The sequence below is a fragment of the Paralichthys olivaceus genome, chromosome 7 (genome assembly GCF_024713975.1).
Source record: "Paralichthys olivaceus isolate ysfri-2021 chromosome 7, ASM2471397v2, whole genome shotgun sequence".
Taxonomy (NCBI): Eukaryota; Metazoa; Chordata; class Actinopteri; order Pleuronectiformes; family Paralichthyidae; genus Paralichthys; species Paralichthys olivaceus.
This window is the reverse complement of record NC_091099.1, coordinates 2,457,982-2,477,345: the sequence shown is the minus strand read 5'-3', so window position 1 is coordinate 2,477,345 and position 19,364 is coordinate 2,457,982. Positions and strand designations below refer to the sequence as shown.

Sequence of the window (19,364 nt, the reverse complement as noted above, 5' to 3'; positions counted from 1 at the left end):
GTAGTCGTCTAATTAACTCTGACTGTGGCTCCATTTCCATCACAACAGCGACGACTCGTAAAGAGAGAAATAAGATTTGAAAAGAACAGAGAAGCTGCAGAACAGAATCTGCTGAGGAGAGAAGACGCAGCAGAAACCTGGATCATTAATGTTAAGAGCGGAATGTCTCAGAATCACGATTCTTCTAAAGTAGATTCCTTCATGAGGCGTTTTGATGAGTTGAAGAGAGGTGTATAACCAAGGCCACCATCCACTTGGTTTTCACAAAGAACATCCACAGATCCCTTTCTCTCGTGGCAGCAATCACTACCTGTTCATCAGGTTTTTCCTTTTCATTTGTCATCAGCCTGTTTCAGTGGATTCTCCCCGAAGAACCCCAGAGGAAGAGGATAAATCCTATATATCAACAAAAGCCCTTATTTAAAAATTTGATGCGAGTAACAGATCCCACAAGGAGTTTGTTTCCATATTTCATTTGACTTTAAACACAGACCGACACAAAAACACACACATACAACTGAAAAAGAAAAAGACCTGGAGGCTGTTCTCTGTGATTTATTCAATAACCAGCAGGACGATCATTGTTTTGTACTTTTTTTTGCTGCTTCTGTCCTGAGAGAAAAACTAAAACATTATAAAGTAGTAAAGAGTGAACGGGTGGAATTTGTGAGTAGAAATACATTATTGACTCTGACCTTTTAGCGGCTGATGAAATGATTTCCTGATGGTAAAACCTGTCGAGCGCATAAATTATACCTGATGAGAAAATGCACTGGGTTATGGAAATGAGGTCGGAGAAAACTGCTGAGTGAGACGCAGCTCAATACACATCACCTTTCCACGTTCAATTTCTTTCCTTTTATTCATCCATTCTTTTTCTTCTTCACCCCATTTTCCCCGGCCTCTACCTCTGATCCATCTTCTCTACCTCATTTCTTCCCGTCTGTTAGGGGAGAAATGAGGCTCCTCTTCTTCTCTCTCTGGCCCAGAAACCGCCTCATGAAAACCTCGTGCAGACGTGCCTGTGAAAATCACAAAAGTCTGAGGTTCCCATGTTGTGCGACGGACATAGTCGTCATTTGTCCCGCCGCAATTTCGTAAAGAACCTAACTTGGGGTGTTATCGGCGCGTTATCGTGCAATACCGCATGCTAGCTCAGTGGATTCATAATGTTTTCGCCGTCCATGCAGACAGTCAGACCTCTTCATTTCAGCTGTGGCATCAGTGCAGTTCTTTCTCCCACGTGAGAACTTCTCTTTCACTCTTCAGTCTCTGCACCAGTCTCTCGGAATCCGTTGCGTGTGCGAGTGCATCCCGGTTACCGCCATAGATTGAATTAATTCTGGTGGAGACACTGCTAACCCTTAAAGTAACCACCCAACCTTAACACAGAGGTGACACCAAGGTTCCTGAGGTGATTCTTGACACCGTCATAACTTTTGTTTTGTCGGTGTCAGGTGAGCGACAGTCAGCAGAGTGTAGTGTGAGTTAGCTCTGACATAAAAACAGTCAAGGACTCTAAATTTAAATAATGGAAAAACCAAACAAAGGTCTCATGGGTGTGATAGATCATTTGACTCTGTCCATGTTGTTTTTCGTCCTCAAAGAGCAGCGTCTGAGTTCACGTCATAAACCACCTGGAGCATTGTGGAGGAGACAAACGTGGACCAACTGAACAAAGGAGCAGAGGACATGTGCAGGGATGCCGTTATATCGGTGGCCTGCCGTCCTCGTCCTGTGAGAAGCTGCTGTTGGCACAGTTCAGGATATAATTGTGGTTGTCACAGAGGATGATGGATGAGGGCAGATACTCTCCAGTGCTGGGACACAAGTAATGACGCGCATTAGGGCTAGTTCATTCAGAAGGTAATACATTACATGGTTTATGTTAGCATATATTCAATGCAATTGCATATTACACTGCATGGAGAGTAAATGGATGTATGATACAATCATTTTAGTGTATGTTTGAGTTAATTATGGGGCTCACTCACTCTCATCAAGGTCTAGAAATTGCATGAAAATGGAACTGGCTTTAAAATAGACGACCGTGAAGGCTTTTTAATCGTAACTATTCCTTTAGCACTAACAGTACTGACCCTCGACTGTATAGCACCCCAAAACATCTGGATGGCTCCCCAGGCGCTGACAGTAGTATGGGCCATAAACTCTGCCTCCTCCGTGTTAGCAGATAGGACAAACTATAAAGTCAAAGTACACGTTGAATTACATTTTTCTCAAAGATGGTTTCTGTCATTTTTAGTATCACACTGATGTATGATCAAGTGATTCAATCTGTTATCTGATGCTATAAAAACATGTAATTCAATTGGTTGAGAGAGCGAGACGTGTCCTCTTTACGTCTGCTGGTCACGCTAGCAGCTCGATGCGGCAGCACTTCTGTTAATGCTAACATCAGTTTGCTATGTGTTGTTCAATATGTTTAGCTTGGCATATATGAGGTCATAAAAGAAAATTACGGACAAAGTGACAAGTTCTTACAATCGATCCTTTCAAGGACAGAAATGTTTGCTCCAAATTTTATGGGAATCCATCAGAGTTTCTTAGAAAGACAATTAGTAAATAAGTAAGTAAATAAATCATTAAACTCTGCACCATACCATTTAGCAGATATTGAAATATTAGTTGCTTATGCTACAAGAAAATCACCTGAGCAACATAAATATCTGAGGAGATTTAGATCTTTTAGTCTGAACCAGAGCAGTGAACTGACCAAGAGTCACACTGTTAAAGAAGAAAGATGGTTCCTGTGGGCAGCTTTAGTACAATATGGTGTCATTAAAATCAAAAGCATTTATCGTCTGAAGAGCAGGAATGTGCTCAGCATATATAAAGTGAATTAGCCAGTGGGACTTTGAGATATTTTGCATGCAGGGGTAACATTTTGTTCTGAGGGCAGAATGACAGGCTAGTGTCTGATGTGGACACTGATTGTTCTCTGTGGAGCATAGATGTGCTGATGGGTAAACTTCATGTTTATCTGCAGATTTCTTAAATAGATGAGGATTGATCATTGGAAAGACGAAGGGGTCACCACATATTATCAGGTTCTTTCTGACGAGGCCGTGTTCATTCACAGAAAGGAAACTTTCAAAGGTCAGCGTGAAACTGAGAAGACAAATGGTCGTCCTCTGTGAACATGCAGTTGATGCCGGGACATTTTTCTCTGGACCAAACACAAGGAATAATTTGACAGGAGCTGTGTTATCAGTTATGTTTTCCATCTTGTGAAAGTAAGCTGTGTGTTCGGAGCATCCATCCTCCGTGCTGCCTTCTCTCAGCGGGCTCACTCTCACACAGGAATGCAGCACTATTAGTAATGCCGGCTGCTTTTAGCCATTTGGTCTCCTGGCTGGCTTCACTCACTCACTGGCTTCAAATGAAAAGAGACCTGGCAAGCAGCTGGGGTCTCTTTATAATAACCCCGATGATTATTCCAATTGTTCACTGCGGCAAAGTGTTCATACTTCCCATAATAATAGAGAGCTCGGTGCTAATGGCTGCAGATGGGGGATTTTTAATAAATGGCGGTAATAAAATCCCAACGAAGCAACTGTGCATAATTGATGGTGTTTGTGGTGCTGGGAATTCAGTGGACAACAGGAACGGTAAAGGTGCACCGGACGCATTTTCACCTTCTTCTCATCAGACGTTTCCCTGCATGTGGTCATGATAACATCTTCTTCATAGTCTCTGTCCATCTGAACAATTACTTGTCATGACAGTTTTCTTTTAAAAGCTAAAGAGGGAGCTCGCAGAAGGTGGAGCAACCAATCTTCTAACCCCTGAGGTCGGGAGCTGATGTGTTTACTCATTGAGATCACAGTGGGAGCTTGACCATCACTTTTCTGAACGGGCTTTGTATCAGCTCAGAAATAAGCAGCTTTTTACCCGACACTCTCTGCCCTCAGGACTGGTTCAATACAAATTCATTTGGTCGTGTCATTTTGAGTTTAGCTCGGGGTTGTGTTGTGGATCAGAGTGACGCCTCTGTTCGAAAATAACAAGACAGAGACAATTTCGTGGAAGGGAGAGAAATATTTTTGTCTCTAAGGACTTTGGTTTTGATTGGCAGCTGGAAATCTGTTTCAGCCAGATGATTCCTGCATAACGAGCAATGACAGAAGTTCTGAAGAGGGCGCCGGTTTTATATTAATACATACCCACTCATTGAACCTAAAGAAAACTATTTAGATGTTTACACACTGGTGAAAGCATCTCTAAATCTTACGCACTGCCCCTTTAGTCCAAGCTGCCGATGCTGATTCAGAGCATGTTTGATCGTTTGTTTTTTCTGGCGTCCAATATGTCAGCAGATGATAACATTCTCCCACCGAACAGGTCTTATCTGAACCACTGTAGATCGAAGGTTTGAAAAGGGCAGCCCTCACCTCAAGACAAAGACAATCAATTCTTTTTCTAATCACGGACGAGATCAAGATCTGGGACGAGATATTCGAAGTCGCTGTAGCGGTGGACTCACACACTGATGTGGTTTTTCTCTCCAGAGATGATCAAGTGGTTAAATAAGTGCGAGCTTCACTTGTGCTCATGACTTTTTCCCTCCGTTATCTCCTCAGTCTCCATCTGTGTTTTCTCACTGTCTGAATAAGGGAACAAATGCTCACTCTTGACAGACAACATCAGCCCTGTGCTGCTGCTGCTGCTGCTGCTGCACATTTCAATCACAACAATGGACCCTTAAATCGTCTTTTTGGCAAGTACGTGTTTTAAGAAGCAAGCTCAAGATTTACTAAAAGACGGGAAAAGTCCCCAGGACTTATGTAGGACACAAGACCAGGGGAAAAGTTTATCCTCCACTCTTCCACTATCACAACTCCTGGGGTTCTTTTTGGTTTTAATAGAATTGAATCTGCACCGTGCGAATCTTAATAAAATACCTTTCTGTAAATATTTGTGACATCACACACAAGTTAATTTACGGTGTTCAGTATTTCGGCTTCACCAGACCCTGTTGATGTGTGAACGTGGAATAAAGTTATAAACGCCACCGTGGCCAGTTAGCAGCTGCTACATTAGCCTGATTTAAAAATGGCTGTCAAACACAACCAGAAACTCGATGGTTCGATCCCTGGTACCTCCGAAGCATTCTTGGGAAAAGATTCCGAGCTCCAAATTGTGTGATAGGAAAAAAAAAAAGTTTAATATACAACCAGGAGTCATGAACCACCATTCACTCCAGTTCAGACGCCCACCTTGCTACTGCTCTCTAGATTCATTGCAGCCATGTTGGGTAATTAGGCTTCAACAGGAAGTGGACAGGCTGGACTTCCTGGTTTGACGTGACCTGCCATTCTCCATATGAACTCACTGCTTCCTCGAGCAATGAGACACTCTTAACAAAGATGTCCAAACTCTTTACCTCCAAAAAAGTTGTTTATAACCTGCATGATTGTTTTTGTGCTTTTGTTTCTTTCCTCCCTATTTTTAACTCTAGAGGTTTGACTGTAGTTTTTCCGACAAGTCGTTATACTGTTGTTTTCTTTTGAGGTTGGCTAATTTGTGAGATTATGCAAGTGGCTAAATTCTTTTGTGGAGCTGGAGTCAAGTTTTTCCGTCATTAGATCGGGATGATGAATTCCTTCACCTCACACATACAGCACACACACACACACACACACACACACACACACACACACACACACACACACACACGACAACCGCATTGTTTGTTTACACGATCAATTACTGTGCGATCAAAACATCCAGTCTTAATAAAAAAGAATTGCTGCTTCCTATGCAAAGTTTTCTCTCTGTTTGATGCCAGGATGCCCGTAAAATCCAGCCCCTGCAAATGAATCACAGCCTTTAAACCTCTTGAGGGGTTGAAAAGGAAGACAAATAGCTTAAAAAATGAAATTAAAGAAGCATTATTCTGCACAACTGACAGAATATGTGATTCATCACTGCGAGGAAACTGTCCTCGCTGTTACGAGAAAGGCAACATGAGCGTAATGCCAAATAAATCCAGCCTGCACACGCTGCTGCCCTGAAGAAAAGCCGGCCCTGTCTAAACAACAGCTGTAAACAAACACTGTGGTTTCTCTTCCTCCTCCATCCCTCCATCCTTCCATCCTTCCACAATACCTGCTCCTGTCTCCATCTCTATGCAGATTATATTATTATGCTCAAATATTATATTTAAATGACATTTGACACATCTGCACAATGAATGCTGTCTGGAGAAGTTCCCATTTTTCCAAAATGTCCCCAAAAATGTACCACGCTTTACTTTTTACTTTTACTTAGAAAATCCTTCTTTTCAATTCGATTGCACCATAGACTCTGAATAATTTCTATAATAATAGCATGTCCCCACTTTCTCCCATTCAAGGTAGATCATCCAGAATATGGGTGCGAACATCTTGTGCAGTAGTCACCCTGTTTTTGTTCCGTCCCATTTTTGTGAACAACATATCTTCAGAGGTTTTGATTTAATCGAGGATGAAATGATTTGGTCAAAGGTCAAGGTCCCTGTGACAAAAACCAGTTTAGAAAAGGAAGCAAATAACTGTTATAGTTTGTTTGAACCTGCTGATCAGCTCATCACAGGACTACACGTTGTATATTAAATGTGTGGGATGCACATATACATAAAAAACCCTTCCTCTAGCACGATCAGGCCCAGATGTTGCAACACATGTGCCACGCCTATATGCTGTGATATTCCATCCTTGTGCCAACCTGCACATTTAGCATAGCTTGTGTGGCATTTATGTGCCAAACTCCACCTAGAGCTCTGTCAGAGCACATGTCGTCTTTTCAAACACAGGTGGAACTAATAATATTAATTATGGATGAGCTCCATTTATTTGTTCTCTGCTCTGCCACTGTGCACGCTGGCTCCCTGGCACGGTTTACTGGCACACCTGAATCAAACGAGGTTGACGAGGATGTGATTCCACCTGTTCTGTGTCCGACGACTTTATCTTAAAGAGACAGGAGCTAAAACCCAGTGTTTGAGACGGAGGCTGAACAGAGGAGCTGCAGCTACGGACAGTCTGAGGACAGTGTTTTCTGAACATTAGAGCGTGAAAACATGTAAGAGTAATATTTACTTTTTAAATGGTTAAGTTGTGAAACCAAGTGACATCAGGTGTTTAATTTCCGGGGTTATGTCTTGTGATAATGTGTGAATGATTCTGTTTTGTCCACATTTGCTAAAACCATGCAGTCTCTTTCACTCCAGAGTGACAAATGTGATATTTTCATTTTTGTGATAAACTTTCTCCTGAGGCTGCAGCAGAAAGATAAGAGTCCCCATTGAAAAGAGTGGGAAGGGAGGTAAACAAACAGACAAAAAGAGGGGGATCAGAAACAGCTGACATTTTATCTCTATTGCTGTTTTCATTGGAACATCAGAATGATTTTATCTGAGGCCTGCGTTCGGTTAGAAACCACGACCAAGCTTTCACGCCAGACGCCTATCAAAAAAGGTCAGCGCCTGGCAGACTGAGAGATAATGAAAGTTTGGAGGAGGAGACGGAGGATGGATTAGAAAGAGCCATTCTCACAGGCTTGTGTTGCACAACGCAGGAAGCAGAAATGAGTATCAGATTTTCATGTCAGTTATTCATCCACTGTCTTCAAGTGCCCTTGAGCAAGACGTCAGTATTTGTTCAGCCTTTGGATGCTGTTTAATAGCTGTTAACTATTTCATCTATTGTTTGTTTCTTTCTTCCTCAGATGTCCGACTGCAAAAATCGTCCCACTACAATGAACCTTAAGTTGTTAACTGAACGTAAGTAGAGTCACATTGATTGATGCGAATGTCTGTACTGTTATTAGATATTCGTTAGCCGACCATTGCAAACTGTTCTTTGTTGTTGCCTCCGTCGTTTTCTCTTTCCAACAAGACAAACCTGCTGAAGTGGTACAGTCTGTTTGGTTCCAGCCTTTTGGATTCTGAACCAGTTTATTCTGGATGGAAATGCTCCGTATGGTTTTATATTTGGCGTGTGAATAGGGTTGAGTATCGTTCCATTCGGATTCTACTTATCGATTTCAGTTCTCATTAATTCCTTCGATTCCTATATGTTAAAAATAGTTATTTTAACATTTGCAGAGTTGCTGCATCAAATACTTTTTTTTCACTGGTACCTGGTATTTGGGATTCAGGTCTTATTTGGAAGTATTTGGTATTTGTAGCTCTACAGAGTGAATCATAATGGAATCTCCACGAGAGTTTTGGTTTAAACTTTAAATGAAACCTGTTATTGTGTTTATTTACTCTCTTTGTGCGACTGCAAGGGAGCATTTCTCCTCTGCAAGCGCAGAGAACGTCCCTGAGTGGAAAGGTAAACTCGCAAGCAAGCGTTTCTGCTCCTTGTACAGACGGGGCTGAGAAGAGCGTGAACTCGCCTTCCCCTAAGTGCTCAACACCACCCAGACAGCTGCTCATATATATATACCACTGCTGTCAAAGCAAAAAGCTGAATTTAGAGACAAAATAAATGCTCTATGTAAAAAAAAAAAAACCCTGAACAAAGAAACACACTTTGTTTGGAATCATGTGGTTTTTGAAGTCAGCAGAATTCTGCTCACAAAGAAGGTGAGAAGGAAAAGTGACATTTGATCAAATGTCACCAGACAAATGATTTTCTTTGTGTTGATGATGAGAGACTGTGCGGTGGCACAGAGGGATTATTCAGGTATGAATTAGCATCAATTAGCACATTCTCTCTTATCCTGTCTGATTCGGTCAATCTTCATCTGCTGCACATCGGTTAGACAAACAGAAAGCTTATTTGCAGGAAATTGAACTCGGATGAAAATAATTTGTTTCCCTCCACGTGTTGTATTTTCTCCCGTAGAAACTTCAGTGTTGTTGAGTCTTTGACAGGATTCATTTCTAAAAACCGGCACAGGATGGAGAAAGTAACAGGTTATCAATATCCAAAAGTATGAAACCGGTGAAATGATATTCGTCAGCGCTTCAAAATGATGAGATGGGAACAGAAATACACCTTTTGTATCATCTCCTGAACTGATTACATTTTACTATTAGCACCAAGTTTGTGTGTGTGTGTGTGTGTGTGTGCGTGCATGCTTCTTTGTGCTTTGCAGCATTGGTAGACTGGATCCAAACCCCAGTGCAATCAGTTTTTAATTTCCCTGAAATCAAATTACATGGACGGGCAATAACCAAAGCACTGGACTATGGGAAAGTCATCTTGGAGATTATAAATCGACCCTAAAGTGTACGAGTGTGTGTGTGTGTGTGTGTCTGTGCTAAGGTGTGTTCACATGCATATGTGTGTATAATACACATTATGAAATAAAATCAGCCAGCTGGTCTTAATGGAAAACTATAGATGTCATATATGGACGTGTTAACAACTTGCTGACTGTTTCCTGTAAACTCCTCGACGAACTGTACCCAATTAATTAGGTCATAAAAAAGGACGTATCAGAAGGCCGTGCCCTCCTCCATCATTTGTATTGATCCGCTACAAAGAGCGCAAGCAGGCTGCACTCAAACTTGTTTTTCCCACAACAGTTTACTGCTAAAGTGGGGAAGAGAATTATAATAGAGTGCTTTGTGTATTAAAATTGATCCCTTGTATTCTCAAATAGCTGTTTGCGGTTTGGTCACGGCTTTGTCTCACTCGTGCGAGAAAGAAAGTAAATATTTGTGAGTGTTCTGTAATTTTGGAGCAAATATTTGATAATGAGGTCACGGTGTTGACGAGTTATCTTTTCAATGAAACCCCCTGGATGTGATGTTTGATTGGCTTCACTGTAAATGATGGACAGTGCTCTTATTCTCTTGTAGTTGTGACAGATTAGCTTCTCAAGGTGAGGTTGATGTCCCCCAGTGATCAAAACACGAAATATCTCAGATACAGGTTGCGCCATCTTGCGTTTTTTATATAATTTGGATCCAGACTCTGCAGGAGTGTCCCATCTGCTAACATGGAGGAGGTGGGGTTTATGACCTATACTGCCGCCAACCACCAGGGGGCGCTGTCTCGCCATCTTGTAACAGAATTTTGACTTATGCACCGATGATGGACGAATGATTCAAACCAAATGAAATTCTGACCTGTTGGGGGCAGCAAAACGAAACCGTGTACACAAAAACTTTACCTCCCTAAAAAGTTTCTGCGGCTAACTTCTCCCCAAACTATTCCCCAGAAACAAAGTCAAGTTAGCATTCATTTGAGCGCCACCTGACAAATGAAAAGCTCAGACACGGAGCGTCGTTGGCATTCATGTGGAGTTGTGTGTCTGTGAGACGCATGCACTGATGCAGCTGTTGTCATCCGCCTCCTCTGTGCTCCCTCTGCTTTGGGGGTTGGTTCCTTATTTAATTTGGGCACTGCTCAAGAGGGGCCACTAGAATCCATCCCCAGTATGAAATGCAACAGCTCATTTCCAACATGACAATTAATTACGCAGGAGATGTGTTTACTGCAGTGGAGTCTGTTTTCAATTTGCATTCTCTGAACGGAAGATCCCACATGTGGTTTTGTTAATGCAATATTTGTGCAAACGGTTTCTGGTGCACTACAAATTGATGCATATTTCCCAGTAAATTTTCGGGTGTTATCATGTAATATTTTCAGCTAATCAAAACGCGATTAATGTCATTAGAGTGACGGCAGGAGCTGCAGCTGCTGGTGTAGCTCAGGGCTCTGGAGAGATGCTCAGAGGTCTGAGCTCATTCTGTTGACCTCCATCTGCAGGTGGGCTACTTGTAATTAAATGTAATGATACTGACATTTAAAAGTAATTAAATGTAAATGTGAGAGTAAATCAATATTAGCGCCCCAGTTATCATTGATAATTTGTCTCTGTCTCATAACTGAACTGGACTTGATTACCAATCAATTTAACAATTACAATGATAGTTTAGTGCTGCAGCGAGCGCACTTGAACCAGCTTGTTCCCACACAGGACATAAACTGTTCAATGCACCTTCTGCATGTATCTCGTGGACTCTTTTGAAGCGAATGCACGGTTGACAGTTACAGAAGCAGCTGCACATTCAGAGAGAAGACGTCAATAAAGTTTATAAACCTGCAGAACTTAGAACCTGTCCCCGAATTCACCCCTCAGGCCTCCCTCTTCGTTTCGCTTCGGGCTGTGAAGGGGGAGTGTTGTTTCATTTCTCTATGTGATGTAGAGGTAGTAGTCATCCCGCCCTTCAATCACCCCTTCAGCCCCCCCCCAACTAAAAACAAAAAGATAGACGGAAATTTCCCGAATATGAAAGTATGAAAATCTCTCAAAATAAACATGACATTCTATTTCGTTTTTTTATTTTAATCCAGCAGCAAATGAAAATGTGATTGAATCGCTGTGACAAACGTTTCAGGGAAATCGCAATTCAGTGACAAGTAATTTTGTTTCCAACGTTATTCTAACCATGGCGATTTTATCCCCAGTGTTTTGAGTGTATTGCTGAGGACAGTTTAAAGGTACAGTGTGTAGAATTTTGTGACATCTAGTGTTGAAGTGTCATGTTGCAGCTGAACACCCCCTCACCTCACCCTCTCCTTCCAAACATGAAAAAGAACCTGTGGCAGCTTCAGTTGTCATAAAAACTCAAAAGGTGTTTAGTTTGTCCAGTCTGGACTAATGTAAAAAACATGGCGGCCTCCGTAGAGAGGGTCCCCTCCATGTAAATATAAAGTATTTGAATATAAAGGGGAATTTTCTGGGGTAATGAAAACTACAGTTCATACAATTCAGATGAAACGAACTAGTGAAAACATCATGAGGATTATTTTACATTAAATTTCTGCCAATCGTTCCCTTTCACCTGAATCTTACACACTGGACCTTTAAATGATTAGCTCCTGAAGGAAACGATTGTGTCTGAACACCCTCTAAACGTTGAAGCAGCAGCACCTTCCTCTCCACGTGTCAGCGGCGCCTCTCTGCTGTAAGAATACAGCCCAACATTTCCCCTGCACCTGTCAGATAAACTGCTGAGATCCGTTTAATGAGACGTCCTGAGCCGGTTCCTCCGTGTGATGAAAACCTTTAACCAGCCCGCAGGCTTTATTCTCCCATCTTTGTTTTGATGCCATTTTTACCTGAAGTTGCTTTTCCCACTCATTTCTCTGTCTTTGCAACATTCTTAACGAGCGTCTCACTAGCCTGAAAAAAAAAAAAAAGCTGCCATCTTTCATATTTACTGCAGAGGACTGTTCTTCGGTCTCTGGTGTCCAGAGCTGATGAGGCCTTCAGGGAGGCGTCGTACATCAGCCGAGACCTTTACGCGGCATTACGGAGGGAGGGAGTCGAAGAGGGAGCTGCTGTCTACCTGGGATCATTTTTGCGATGTAAGATTCATGTTGAGTGCATGTTTGGGGAGAAGAGAGGGAAGAGAAGCGACAGAGTGAAAGCGGAGGCAGGCTGCGAGAGATTTGAATCAATCAGCATGTGCTCCGTGGGGAAATCAGGAGAGAGCTGATTGATGGATTAGGACCAAGACATGTTCTGTCAGCTGTGCCAGCCGGCTTCCAAATCTCTGACTTAATGCAGCCACGTAGCATGATGTTCATTATCAGTTTAACCCCCAGAGTGTGGTCCGCACGTGCACACACACACACACACACACACACACACACAGCCAGAGGGATTTGGTTAAACTTTCAGGATGTGACTTGCTTTGAACCCGAGGAATTTTCTTGCCATTGATCCTCAGCTCAGAGAAAAGCTTTTGAATAAAAAGAAAAGAGGGAGTTTAATTGGCCTATTGGTTTCTGAGCTAAAGAAACCTTCAGTCTGGGATTAGTGGAACACAGAAAGCAAACTGTCTTTCAACGTACAATACTGCACGGCGTGTACAACTGCGGCATGCAAATTGAAGTACTCCGTTACTGAAGTAGCTTTTTCACCAGTATTTTAGGAACTTGAAGAATCGTGTGTCGAAGTCTGAAACTCTGTTCGATAACTTTTTAAAAAAGAGAGTCCTCATCGTCCTCATCGTTCATACGAGTACTAGTACTAGTATTTGGAGTTCTTGGCTTGAAACAAACAAGATACTTCAAAACCTACAAGTCCAGCCCTGAGTGTGACTGCAATAATTTAAGTACGCTAACGTCAGGGAACGTTTAAATTGATTCTAAAGCTAAGTAATGAATATATTTGCAGGTACTACACAGCAGAGCAACACATTCTAATACTGTCCCTGTACACAGGTGTACTTCCTGTAGAGAGCGTGTGTTGTGGGAGGGGCCAAAGGTTAGACGCCATTTTCCTCAACCTTTATATGATAATTCCACGACGTACACACACGTCTGAGATGTTTAATTCTATATGTCAGCTTTGGTCCTGCAATGATCCACGACGGTCTGAAACACTGGATGTGTGTTGTGCTCCGTGTTCAGGGTTTATACATTTGGCCCAGAAATATAATATTTAAACCACCATTCATCACAGTGCAATCATATCATTCAGCTCGACAGTCACATGAAAGTGAGGAGAATCTCTTCAACCAGAAAAAGTCTGATTGTAGCAACAGAAACAGTCGGAGCTTGTTTAACACCTGCCTCCTCTCTGACAACACCTGCACCTGTGTGAGGTTTATTTTTTTTAATCTTCGCCAACAATTCTTCCCTAATTACATTAACGTGCGTCCATATTGCAACATGCTAACGGAATAAACACGCCGAAAATATCCCGACCTGGCCACCTGTTCTCGGCTCAGTGCAGCAGATGCAAAGCAACTTTCCCCTCCTCCTTTGTTAATGGGAAACAGAACCAGTGTCGTCCTGACACATTATCACAGCAGTGGTTCTGCTCCGGAGACAGACTTTTGTTTTATTCATTTAACGGCAGTGCTTTGATTATTAGGCTGAAGCAAATTACTTTTCAAGCACAGCATCTAACAGTGTAACTATTTTTACTTTTTATTATTATTTATTATCATTATTATTATTATTCTTGGTAAGAAGTGTAATTCGTCCTCTTGTAAGTTAAGAATGAAAGTTTTTGCGGTGTCCACAGCCTCAGGGCGATGATTTGAAGAAGTTTAAAAATCCTAAATTTACATAAGATTTCCACTCGTACTCACACATCCTCAAGGAAACACACACACACGCGCACACACACACACACACTGACAGTATTCCCACTGAGGCCGCTGGCTACTGTCATACATGGCTCATTATCTTGAAGGATGATCGTTCCTCTCCCTGTAGTAACTGTGGAGTCTGCAACCCTCAGCAGACGAGTGTGAGCATGTGTTAACACGTGTTTTTTGGCCCATATGGAAGGAGCGGGTCTGAAATATTAACACGATTCATCAAACTTCTCACTCAGGCCTGTGTTTGTCACTCCTCCACGCCTCCCTTGTGTCCCCGCGGCGCCTCGTGGAAACGCCTGCGCAACTCGTTCACAAAGGACAGCAGCACCTCCGAGGACCGGCCCCGACGATTCGAGGAACACAATATACTTTCACCGTGTCAGCACTCTGTGATGCTATAAAAATCATTCTGAATAGAGGCGAGCACAGAGGTAGTCATTCATAATGGATAATGAACCCTCCCATTTATCCCTCTTTCTCAGTCCCACGCCCATCGTCTGTCCTCCTCTCCGTCTCCTCCTCTCTTTTTCCATAATGTGTAAAATACTGTTGGGATGAATATTTGTAGTGTTATTCTTGTTTTATTGAGCATAAACGGTGGAGTTGGGCAAGAATAGTGCTGCCTCAGCTCTACGCAACCTGGTGTGTAAATCAGAGCTTACAGCAGGAGGAGCTCATTAATGTGGATGAAGTGGGACAGATGCACTACATGAGGCCTGGAAGAGTGCGGAGACAGAGACAAAGGGAGGACGCTTGTTCACCGAGGCTGTAACTAAGCATTAAAATGAAAGTGGGTGAGCTGGAATCGGATGAAAAAGTGTTTTTAAAACTGCATATCTTACGGGTTAATGTTGTGATGACTTCTTGATGGTGGACGATGAAGTTCAGCCACAAATTTAGAACCACGATATTGTTCAAGTGTGATGTACCAACAGTTTGTCAGCCTGTAGAGGAGTGAACAGTGCACATACACCCCGTCTGTCTTTTTAAAGTACAGAGTTATGTGTGTCACGCTGCAGCCGTGCATCAAACACATTTCTCTTTAAAGACGGTTTCTGTCATTTGAGGTGATTCTTGTGTTCACGCTACGTGTTCACGTGTCCAGTTTGGTTTCGATTAGTTGTTTGATGTTGTGAAAACAAGGGGAAACGCCATGATTGGCAGTTGAGACTGACTCGATACCTTGGCAGCATGTCTTTCAAAGTGGGAGGAAGTGGAGACACGACGTCCTTCCATCTTCCACGTGGGTGCCATCGTACTTCTGCAGGTAACCTGAACTCACCGCAGTTTGATATCAAGTTGTCAGCTTTAAATAAAGTTGGAAGGGAAAAAGAAATAAACAACAGCTCTGAGGAACAATCAAAACGTTTGTCTTGATATCAGATGTGGAAACGAATGATGATCTTTTATCGTATTTGAGCTCACGGTTCTTTAAAACGACCGTGCGGCTGCACTGGAGCTCTTGTCTGTTCCATTTGCACATTTCCACAGTTAAAGATTCTTGATGTGACAGACCCTCGACAGGAAGTGACCACTGGATGTCCACTCAACTCCCCACATCTCATTGCCGTAACCTAGCAACACCTCGCTTGATTGAATGCAGTTCAGAGGGAACTGAGCTGCGAGACGTCCGACAAATGTCCGTCTGAGTCTTTTTTTTGCAGAGGGAGCTTCAACAAGGCTGAAACTGGGAACAGTTGGATGATAGCGGACGTTATCGTTCGTTCATGGAGACATTCGGGCCGCGCAGCCATTTCGTCAAGTACGCAGGAATTTAGTGTCTGGTGTGACTGCAGCCACGGAGACTCACTTTTTACAAAAACGCCGACACTGAGCGGCAGCAACGATATAATCTCTTTTCTAAACCGGGTTCTATAAGGAGTATGCCATAGGCCTCTATTTTAACACAGCAATGTAATTACACTGGATTAACAAGGCAAGCCAAATTGCCTGCAGCCCATATATTGTGTTGCTGCTGCAGCGTAAGAAGCATCATTACAGAAAGACGAAAATAACACTGGAGAGGAGGCGTGTACTGTTTGTCTTATTATTCCACTGACAGACCACTGATTGGGGATTAGGTTGGTGTTGGTTTCCTGTGTGTGTGTGTGTGTGAGAGGCTTCTTTTATGAGAATCGGAAATAATTGCAGCTGTAATTGGCTCTTTAGTGTACTTTGATAGGAATACACGGCTACTGTCGTTCAGGTGGGAGGCGAAGGACAAACAGCAGGATTGTTGTCTCGATACCAAACAGTGTTCCTGCTTCACTGTGGAGTATTTGTGTGGAATATTAAATGAGCTTCTTGTTATAAATCTTTTTTCTTCGATTTTTTTGTTTTGTTTTGCAAGATCAAAGTCTCAAAATCAGTGTCTGACTGAAACGCATATTGCTGCCGACCTGATTGAAACAGGAGGATCGTGGTTTCAGATACAGAGTCTGGTAAATAACCGAAGGAGTTTTTACACCGGCCGTGTTTGGCCTGAACCGATTAACACGTGTGAAATCTGTGCATGAAACCAGAGCAACGGGGCAGAGGAGGGGGGTCCTGGTCCGGATCAAAGTGAGCCGTGGTCCCTTTGGACCAATCAAAGGGAGCTGACACAGCATCAAACATTGAGGTTCTTTTTACACCATCAACTTCTCCAACGTTTTATCAAGAGACCTGAAATCAAAATAGCGTCTCCTTATATTTTCTTTCCTGATTCTTATGCAGCAGATTCACCTCATTTTCACACCAAGACACAGAATCACACGTTTCACCTTCAGAGTGCGACAGGTGTTGAGGTCATAGCGACACCTTGGACGCCCTGCAGGGGCTTTCTCTGCATTTGATATCGAGCTAATTGGAATGACCCACTGTGACTCCCACATTATAATAATAACCACATATAAGTGACATTAGAAACTTACCGGGTGGTGATGGAGCTAATTAAAAATGACTTTTCACATGATTTAAGCTCAGGGAGTTGGACAAGGTGACACAATGGGGTTACGTTATCACCCACACGCTCCATCGCTCTGTAATCTTGGTTCTTCTCATAGTCACCGCGTCCGTCCGTCCGTCTCTCCGCAGTAATGGTCAAACCTCCCTGTTGCATTATCGTCCTTTCACACAGACAGTGTGTTCTTATCATCACAGTTCTTCTTTTCCAAAGGAGAATTTAAGCTTTTCGGAAATGATTTCCTTCAAATTGTTGAATAATAGTCACCAACATTTTACTTTTTACAATTTTTAGCCACCTGAGCTGAAGAACTACACAACAACACAACCCTGGTTCCTGTTCTGTGTAACGTCTCTTGGTTAACACTTACTTACTACATATTTTATCCTCCTCTCAAATAATTATGTTTGTTTGTTTCTTGGTTTCTAAGCAAGTTTTTTCTAAGCAAATTTTTTCTTTTACATTGTGAAATTCTTTAACATTTCCAATGATTTGTTAGAGAAGAATTCATTATGACGTCCATCGTGCATATTTACGGGACTGAGATTCGTGAGTTTGTGCAATTTGGTGCAGATTTGTTCTTATTCATATTTAACTTATCTAAATTCAACCTCAGGACTTCAGCAACAAACCTGCCCGGTTTAAAGTGGAGTGGATGAACGGTACAAGAGAACGCTGAACATACGTACAGAGATTTCCTGAATCACTCTCAAACATAGAGACCCTCACAGACTCTCTGCTCCGTAATACAACATGTGTGACATGTTTCACACGCCTCTCTGTAGTTAACCCCCTCTTCATATCTGCACTGATTCCTTTCTGCCCGTGGCGTTTATTGAGTTTTTTTCCCTGCAGATGTTTACAGACAAGAGTCAAGGTATTGGCTCAGCTTCATGGGTAACATCCATCACTTCCACCACACAACCCTGAGGGGATCTTTATTACTGACAGCCCAGGTTTACCTCCACCTCACGGTTATAGCAGACACCACATGACCTCGTCTGTCTCTCTGACATCATATCTGCCTCACTTTATTTCACTGCTGTTTACTGGTGCTGCCCCGCTGCTCTGTCTGCAGGTTTTCTCTCCGAGGTTTTTCAAAGACGTTGGGTGTGGATGTAAATGGGCTCTTACCTAATTGTTCGAAATGTGAAATGGGATTGTCTCGCACTCTTGAGTGCTCCCGCGTTCTGTGTTACTTCCACAAACACACACATATTTCTAATTCACACGTTTAATGACCATCGTGATGATGAAGAATGTGGACGGAGAAATGTCTGATGCTGATTGGACGATGAGTGTGTTAAACAATCTGCACACGAACCTCGACGTCATCAGTGAGTGATACTCGAATCAAGTCTTTTGTGTTTGGAGGGTTAGAAAATGTGCGTATCCATCTGTAGCGATGAGAATACAAAGATCTTAGTCGAACACTTGTTTAATCCGAAGCTTTTGAATTCTTGTGACAAGCAGCTGTGCAGCAGGATATGAAGCAACGTGACAAGACAAAGACTATTTTAAAGGAATGGTGGAAAAAAAACAAACATTCTACTCAATGTTTGTGGCCAAATCAAGCACATTTCATTTCCTGCCACGTGCTTCTCTTTTTCTACGTTCCTCCTTTTTCCTGCTGCATTTCTCACTAATTAATAATTAGCGGTGACACGTTCATGCAGCTAAAAGGAAAAGCTCAAGTTTTGCATCACAAACATGCAGTTTTTGGGAAATCATAAAAATCTGGGTTTGATGAAAACCTTAACGACTGTTTGAACCCTTGTTTTCTCGTTGACTCAACTTTTAAGTGATGTTACCTCGACTTCAACCTTTGTTTACTTTATTAGACTTTTACATCGGTTCAGATTTAAAACCAAACCACAGAGCTGAGGGCAACTGCAGTCAGGTGTTAATTCTCTACAGGTCACTTTGAGCGGCCTCCTCTGAATTACACTTGGTCTTTTGTACCAATGTTAATTTACTGTATTGATTAGAGGTAACACACAGTTCAAGCTGTGTGAGTCTTTACCGAAGCATCGTCACTGAGTCTCCTCATGCGTCTTAGTCCAGTCGTTACAATGAGAAAGTCTGAGTGAAGCCCGTCAGTCACGAAGGAGTTAAAGTGTGAGTCAATGAGCGTTTAGTTTAATGCTCATTAAGAGACCGTGTTCAGGTTAGAAAAATTGCAGTAGACCTTTAAGTTAATTTGTATCTGCAGTCCCTGGGAGGTAAGTAAGGAAGCAAGAGGTCTGAGTCACTTAATGAAAACTTGTGTTTGAGTCAATTCCAGGAGTGGGAGATATACTGAGAGAGAGAGACCAGGAGGAGGAGGGAGGAGGAGAG

General features: G+C 42.4%; 1 long non-coding RNA gene across 2 annotated transcripts in view; it reads left to right on the top strand.

Annotated features, from left to right (window-relative positions):
- The window catches only part of LOC109642956 (uncharacterized), a 29,488-nt gene extending 10,124 nt beyond the window's left edge, over window positions 1-19,364 (top strand). The window contains exons 4-5 of one of the 2 annotated variants that reach the window (XR_011243524.1): window positions 7,729-7,783; window positions 19,312-19,364. This is a non-coding gene — a long non-coding RNA (uncharacterized lncRNA). Of the gene's footprint in view, window positions 1-7,728; window positions 7,784-14,319; window positions 16,571-19,311 lie in introns of those variants that run through there. The other variant, XR_011243522.1, reaches the window with a different exon arrangement.